Raw genomic sequence first — 8,231 nt, 5'->3', positions numbered from 1 at the left:
CTTGATGTCCCTAACGTGCCTACACTTCTGGGTCATGTTGAAAGTCATGTGGGCACATTGCTGAAACATCAGATGAAACTCCCTGCTCATGGTAAGTGCACACCCCATCCCCTGCCGGCTGCCAAGACGGACCTGGCAACCCTAGTTGGAAGGCTGAGCCTGTTTTGCCCTAAAGTCCCCCTGTCATGATCCCAGGTCTATAGTAGTGTGGCCTACTGGCTCTAGAGAGGCCTAGTGGCTTCAGGGAAGCCTGCACTAGAGTAGCTATCAGGGCCTACATTTCCCAGGTCACCCTTTGGACCCTATGATTGGCTTACAGAGAATTTGGAGGGAAAACTTACACTAGTAGAATAGTAGAGAGTGGTGCCAGGGAAGAAGAGATAAAAGGCCTTGCCCAAAGTGGGAGGGGGTTCACTCCCAGGGAGCAGAGCTAATGTGAAGCTGCTGCACATGGAGGGATCCCTCATCCAAAAGGGGTGAGTCAGCTTGAGGTTAAATACCTAGAGAAGGCTATGTACAGTATAGGCAGATGTGTTAGGGTTTATTATTTTGCTGGTTTACCTACCTTTATTATGCTCATTTTTCCTCCGTGTTATTATACAGGTGTTGTAAAATCTCTTTAATAAATTTAGGCCCTGGTCACGTGGAGAATTTGCCGTGCAAAAGGCACGAATGTAGGGTGGATTTTCAGGGCGCGATCACACCACAACATCTGGGAAGTGTAGCACACCCGTGGCCAACCTGTGGTGTCCCGCCAAAGATATGGCATTAAAAAGTACCAAGAAAAGTGTACTATTATCCGGAAAACGTGCAGCACAGGCGGGGGTCTGATCGCGGGAGCGCTATTATCCCGTGGCATCTGCCGCCTGTCCATGTCCCATTGCAAACCAGATGTTTTTTGTAAGCGCATGCACACAAACTTGAAACTGAAAGCAGTGCTGTTCCGCAGAATTGCGCATGTGCACAAACGCAAAACGCTTGTGTGATCACTCCGCTTCTTTGTCATGCTGCAGCATCGCCGTGTGATCTCCAGCTAACAGCCGAAGCACGGAGACTCGGGGGACCGTGTGATCGGGCTACCATGCTTTATTTTGCTCCGGAGTGAACAGCCATGCCTCCCCCCCCAGGTTATCTGCCCGTGTGACCGGGGCCATAGTTGATTACTCTGCCTGGGTCCTCATACCACATTTGGTCACTTATAAGGGGAAACCTTATAAGCGGTGGCTCAAGTGGTTAAGACGCTAAACTGCAGGCTGTGGAAGGTCGGTAGTTCAGCAGTTCGAGACCCGAGTGTGCCACATGACGGAGTGAGCTCCCGTCTCTAGTTCTAGCCACTGCCAACCTAGCAGTTCGAAAGCAAGCAAGTAGATAAATAGGTACCACTTCAGTGGGAAGGTAACAGCATTCCGTGGCACCTTGGTGTTTAGTCATGCCGGCCACATGACCACGGAGATGTCTTTGGACAGCGCTGGCTCTTTGGCTTTGAAACGGAGATGAGCACTGCAACCCTAGAGTAGGATTCGACTGGCTTTCGAGCAAGGGAACATTTACCTTTTACCTTTTTAAGGGGAAACCAACAGGAAAACGAATGTATAAACGGGTAGGGTGAGTGCTCTGGGCTCTCCCGAGGAGACCCATACCAGAGTGGTAGCCAATGCTCCCTCTAAGCTATGGAGTTCTGTGAGCAAAAATTCTACTTTGTGATCTACCAGCATTAAAGTTGTGAGCAGGTGATTTGGTTACTGCATAAATTAGTTTGCTCTAGAGCCATCCTTCCTGAGCTAAGACAAAAATGTGTGAGCTGGAAGCTAAAAAACTGTGAGCTGGCTCACACTAACTCAGCTTAGAGGGAACACTGGTGGTGGTAGCCATTAAAAAACCTTTCTAGCCACTGCCCATGACACCCTCAGTGGAGGCAAGCTTCAGCTTAAATAGTTGTTGTTGTTCAGTCGCACAGTCGAGTCCGACTCTTTGCAACCCCATGGACCAGATCATGCCAGGCCTTCCGGTCTTCCGCCATCCTCTGAAGTTTGCTCAACTTCATGTTCGTTGCATTTATGACACTGTCTAACCATCTCGCTTAAATAGTAAGGGTATTTAAAATAAGATTTGTCATAGTGATCAGTTGTTTGAAGTAGTCAGCTGGGAAACATGTTCTCTTGTCTGCTTTTCAAAATATGGTAACCCTACGTGAGGAGAAAAGAGCTGCTGTGCATCTGAGGCACTACATCCATAGGACAACTGATACAAATTCCTCATGTTTGCCATCTACCAGTAAACATAGGGACTTTATTATGTGCAATACAGGCCACAAGCTTTCTGAATCTAACCCTCAATCTTAACTCCTCTCAGTTCCATATCAGCCATTTAACTACTATATTTGTGTATGTGCTTTTTAAAGAATCGTTTCTAGTTTTACAGTTCCTAGTTTTTTTATTTTATTTTTTTATTTTCCAAAACTACAAGAAAATAAGGAAAGGGAAACTATCAACTACAGGAAAAGTAAAGATAAACCACTAAAAACCCAAGAGGTGGTGGTCATATAATGATTACAATAAAATAGTTCTAAGTAAGAAATAAAGTAATTTGTTACATTGAAGGTGATAGTTAAAGTCACTTAAATAATTCAAGTCCAGGTATTCTGACTTAGTAAAGAGCAATACAAAAGAACGATTAAATATTAAGAAGCAAAAACCAAACTTCAGAGAAAATTGGCATCTCATTTGCCTCTTCTTTCCCTCAATTGATATCCTTGCTTGGGGGCAGCCGCCCCACGTTCCAAATCTGAGTCTTCTCCAGTAAGTGTTTCATCATCACTCCCCTTGTTGCTCTTCTCGTCTTCTTCCACTGTTGGACCCAATTGTTGCTGCAAAAACTCACGTGCTTTCATAACAGAGTCAATTTCCCCCCTCTTATCTTTGAATTTGAAGAGTATGACTTCAGGTACAATCCATTTGTAGGAGATGTTATTCTTTTGTAGAAACAAGGCCAAGTCTCTGTATTGCTTCCTTTCCCCCCTTATTTCAAAGGGGATGTCTTTCAAAACTCTTATCTCCTTGCCATCAATTTTAAGGGTAGTTCTATTTGTTGCTTTTAATATCTGATTCCTCACATGTCTTCTGGAGAATCTAACCACCACCTTACCAGGCAGATTATTTTTCTTTATGTATTCTGAATATGACCTATAGATCACATCCATCTCACCTTGAAAAAAATCCACTTTTAAATCTGCAACCAGTCCCAAGCCCTGATTAGTATTTTGATGGAAGATCACCAAGGAGTTCCAAGGTCACTATGCAGAGGAAGGCAATGGCAACTCCCTGTAAAATGGGCAACTGTCACGGCAGGACCAGAGGGTGTGACGCAAGCCAGCAAAAGTCCAGAAGCAGTCCGAGGTCAAGCCGAGCAAATCAGGCAACGAGGTTCAAACAGGTTTAAATCACAGTCCAAAAGCAGGGTCAGACATACCAGAGTTTCAAGTCCATAAATCACAACGATACCAGAGGAGTCAGAGATGAACGCAGAGTCAACGAAGCCGAGGGTCAAAAGCCTAAGTATGCCAAAAGTCTCTAAAGTCTGCAAGTCGCCTGTAATTCTCTTGTAAGTTCCTTACTACAGTCCCATTTTGCTTTCAGCTCCGCAAAGGCATGCTTTAAGTCCATTTTTATTTCCATGAGGGGTTCCTGCTTCCCCTCGCTTACTTTAAGGGAGACTTTCAGCCATTTCTCTGGTTCTTGTTTCAACCAAACTCACTCTCAATGTAGATCAAGTAGATCTCGCCATCAAACGTGTAAAACGCTCGACCTCCACTCACTTGTCCCAGTGTGCATCTCTGAGTCCAGTACTGGAACACAGTGGTGAGACCGTCGGGGCATCGGAACGCCTCAATCCACCGGCACCATGCCGGGAGAGAGGCGATCCTCAATGCCCCATGGCTAGGAACCTATCGCAAGGGCTCCAGGGGGGTGCGTACAGTCGCACCCCCTCTCCATCTGCTGGCTCATGGATTGTGTCCTCAGGAACTCCCGAGAGACGCGTCCGCCATTAGATCACCAAAACCAGTGATCTACAGTTCCTAGTTTTATAGTTTAACACAAATCCTATAAAAAGAGAGGAAATGACAGCTAAAATGAGAAGTTATAGGATCATATAATAATGTTTCCAATCACTGAAACAAATAGAAAACATGCAGCTATCTTGGTTCCATAAGATTAGTCAAAAAAGATCTTACGCCATGAGGAAAATATTTCAGTGGAAGGGCCACATTTACTAAGGAAAAAAATGTGTGCAGTACTAAACCACTGGATAAATGAAGTGGATGGGTTAATTTCCCCCTCAGAGTAAGAACCAAGTTGTGTCAGCCTTCAGTACCATAAAGGTAATGGAGGTGAGCTCTTTATGTGCAGATTCTTGTGTGCAGCGGTGTACGCTTCATGCAAGAATGCGTGGATGAGGGCCAGTGGGTATTAAATATCATTTTAGCACAAATGCCCCTCATTCCTCCACTCAGCTGTGGTGGTGTAAAAAATTTGTTGCACAAACTGCCTTCCGTTCCAGCTGAAAGGAATTCAAGCAGCAAAAAACCTTCAGTGTTTGCCTGAGGACTTGGGGATCTGTTGCTTACCAGAATAGGCGACAACGGATAGGCCTGGATCAAAATCCAGGTTCAGATCCCTGCCTAGTCATGAAACCCACCATGTAGAGTTGCAAGTTGCCAACTCTCAAGGTGGGGCCTGGCGATCTCCTGCTTTTACAACTGATCTCCAGACACGTAGATCAGTCCCCTGGGAGAAAATGGTTGCTTTGGAGGGTGGACTCTATGGCATTGTACCATGCTGAAGTCCCCCCCCCCCAAACTCCACTGCCTCAGACTCCACCCCAAAATCTCCAGGTATTTCCCAACCCAGATATGGCAGCCCTATAACATGTGATTCTGGACTAGCCACCCTCCCCTCAATGCAACCCACCTGTTAATGTGTAGATAAAGTGGAGGAGGGGAGGACCACGCACATCCCACCAAGCTTCTTAGAGGAAAGGAGAGGTAAAAATGTGCCATAACAGCTGTGTGGGAAAGAAAGGCCCGACTCAAGTTGTCCTTACGCTGAGGGAAAAATACCAGCAACATGTAATTCTGCTCTCGGTCTCAGGCATTTTTCTTTGTTCTTTTGCCTGGCGCGAGGGTCTCTTATTTGCCCTGTGAAACCAAAAGGACAGAAATGGAGCCCAGTCTTTCCCTTTTTTTTTTAATTTACTACTTGCAGAATTCTCACTTTGGACTTTTGATTGGGTGGTGGCTAAGGTTGCCGGCCTCCATATAGGGCCTGGAGAACTTCTGGAATTACAGCTGATCTCCAGGCTGTGGAGATCAGTTCTTTTTGGGGAAATGGATGATTTGGAGTGTGGACTTTATGCCAGCCTACCCTGCTGAGGCCCCCTAATTTACTACTTGCAGAATTCTCACTTTGGACTTTTGATTGGGTGGTGGGTAGGGTTGCCAGCCTCCATATGGGGCCTGGAGAATCACAGATGATCTCCAGGCTGCGGAGATCAGTTCTTTGGGGGGAAATGGATGCTTTGGAGGGTGGACTTTATGCCAGCCTACCCTGCTGAGGCCCATCCATCCTTAAACCCTGCCTTCCACAGGCTCCATCCCCTCAAGTAACAGAGACTTCCAGACCTGGAGCTGGCAGCCCTAGCCCCTATGCACATTTCGTATTAAGCTGCTACAGTGGCGAGGGCCACAGCAGAGGTAAATGCGGGGGTCATTTCATAGAAAAAGAGGTACAGGAGCTCATTAGCATCACTCATTAGCATAAGTTATTTGCATATGCCACACCCCCTGACATCACCGGAAGTGTGTCAGAAGGCAACACCCACCGCTCAGGCTCCACTGGACTGTTTTTTTTGGGAGGGGGGGAGGAACGTGCAGATCTGACCTCGCAGAGGAGGGAGAGCTTGTCCCTGAATAAAACTTGGTCTTAATAGTGCTAAAGAGCTGATCAGTGCTCAGAACATTTGGCAGAGGTTGCAATGAATGCAAACTCCCCTTCTGCCGTCTGATTTGCCTCACCAAGTCATAGCCAAAACAAAATTCCTGTGCCTTTTTGATAGTTATAACGAAGGGAGAATTTCAGCGCATGTAGCTTCTCTTGTATCTGTATGGGACAGGAAATCTTCATTCACTTAGGCCAAGGACAGACTGGCAGTTTGAAGCACGAGGGAGTTGTGGCAAAAAGATCCGGCACAAACTGTTCCACGTTTTCCCGGTCACACTGCACCGACTGATGCGGGAGTATACCAGGGAGGAGGCGCAAGGGAGCGTTTGCACTGTTGGCCTGCCCCTGGCGGAGGCGTGGCTTTCTTTCTAATCCGGAGATATGCGCATATGCGCTTAAGCGCATAAGAAATTTTGGCTTTCGGCATTCACACTTCGCTCTCCAGGGTTTGCTACCACTTTCACCAGGTACTTTTTAAACTTGGGAGGCAAGCGCTACAAGACAGGCTGAGTACGGCTGGGGAAGAACGCCTGACAGATGTGCCTGTGTGAACGGCCCCTTTAATCCGTTTGTGAAACGTTTCTGGCATGTGCCTGTATCGGGACAACCTGCCAGTCTGAACTCGGCCTTAAATTCTGCTAACTTTGGCTTGGGAAATTCCAGGAGATTTGGGGAACCGTGCCTGAGAAGGGTTAAGTTTGGGTAAGGGAGGGAATTCAGTGCAGGGTGTGATGCCACTGTGTGACTTATGTCCCTTTTAGATTCTAATGGTATGCCACAGAGTCAGGTCTCTGAAGCCTCTGAAGCCGCCATTTCCACCAGAGGAACTGATCTCTGCAGTCTGGAGACCAGTTGTAATTCCAGGGCAACTTCATGTTCCCTTTTGAGGTTGGTAAACCTACCCATTACTAAACAACTTATGTGTTCTGTCCTATCCTAGTCAGATTTTTGTTCGTTTGTAGAAGGGTTAAGTTTGGGTAAGGGAGGGAGTTCAGTGCAGGGTGTGATGCTACTGTGTGACTTATGTCCCTTTTAGATTCTAATGGTATGCCACAGAGTCAGGTCTCTGAAGCCTCTGAAGCCGCCATTTCCACCAGAGGAACTGATCTCTGTAGTCTGGAGACCAGTTGTAATTCCAGGGCAACTTCATGCTCCCTAAACAACGTATGTGTTCTGTGCTATCCTAGTCAGATTTTTGTTCGTTTGTTTGTCTGTCTGGAACTGTATGGGAAGGGAAGCCAGTTTAATGTAGTGGTTAAGTGTGCGGACTCTAATCTGGGAGAACCGGGTTTGATTCCCCACTCCTCCACTTGCACCTGGCTGGATGACCTTGGGCAAGCCGTAGCTCTGACAAGAGCTGTTCTTGAAAAAGAGTAGTTTCTGTCAGAGCTCTCTCAGTCCCACCTACCTCACAGGGTATCTGTTGTGGGGAGGGGAAGTGAAAGGAGTTTGTAAGCCGCTCTGAGACACCTTTGGGTAGTGAAGGGCGGGGTATAAATCCAAACTCTTCTTCTCCTTCTGGAGATATCCATCAACAATCCTGTTCTCCGCTTCCGATTTTTCTTCCCTTTTTTTGTTTCATCAGGGTTTTTGTTGTTGTTAAGTTCCAGAACTGTCCCTAGTATTTTGCTGCACTGTGGTCTATTACTGAGCCATACTTCACTACATTTTGTTGGTTAAATAAATTTTTACCTCAGTTGAGGTTCCACCAGAACATCGTGCTTTTCCAAGTAGGCCTCAGTAAAGCAGTAGCACCACCTGCTGAGAATTAGTGCAATGAACTGTTGAGGGGAATGCATTCCTATCCCATTTTAATTGGTTTAGCTTTGAGAAACTTGAACCCTACTTAAGGAGGTCAGCTATTCCTGGCATATATTATTTATTAAGTACTTGCTCTTTGAAAGGGTAAGTGGGAGAGAGAAGTTCATCAGCCGCCCCCTTTCACTGTTCTTTGTCATGTGAAGTCACTGGGAAATATAAAGGATCCTGGGATGTGACTGGAACGGAGACAGACGGGCAAGAATTTATTAGTATTCCTTATTCATTTACCACCCTGTCTCCAAGGAATGCAAGGTGGCATACATAGTTCCGGGGCTTATTTTGTGGAGGGGGGAGCATGCCAGAATGGAGTTCCAGAACCTCTTCGGCAAAATTCTTTTAAAAATGTTTAAAAGTTCATGACTGTTTGGTATGCAGATTGAAAACTTCATTTCCCTCTTGAGAGAGAGGCACCTC

The sequence above is a fragment of the Gekko japonicus genome, unplaced genomic scaffold, assembly GCF_001447785.1.
Source record: "Gekko japonicus isolate JY-2015 unplaced genomic scaffold, Gekko_japonicus_V1.1 scaffold1516, whole genome shotgun sequence".
NCBI classification, from domain to species: domain Eukaryota; kingdom Metazoa; phylum Chordata; class Lepidosauria; order Squamata; family Gekkonidae; genus Gekko; species Gekko japonicus.
This window is presented reverse-complemented; position numbering follows the sequence as displayed.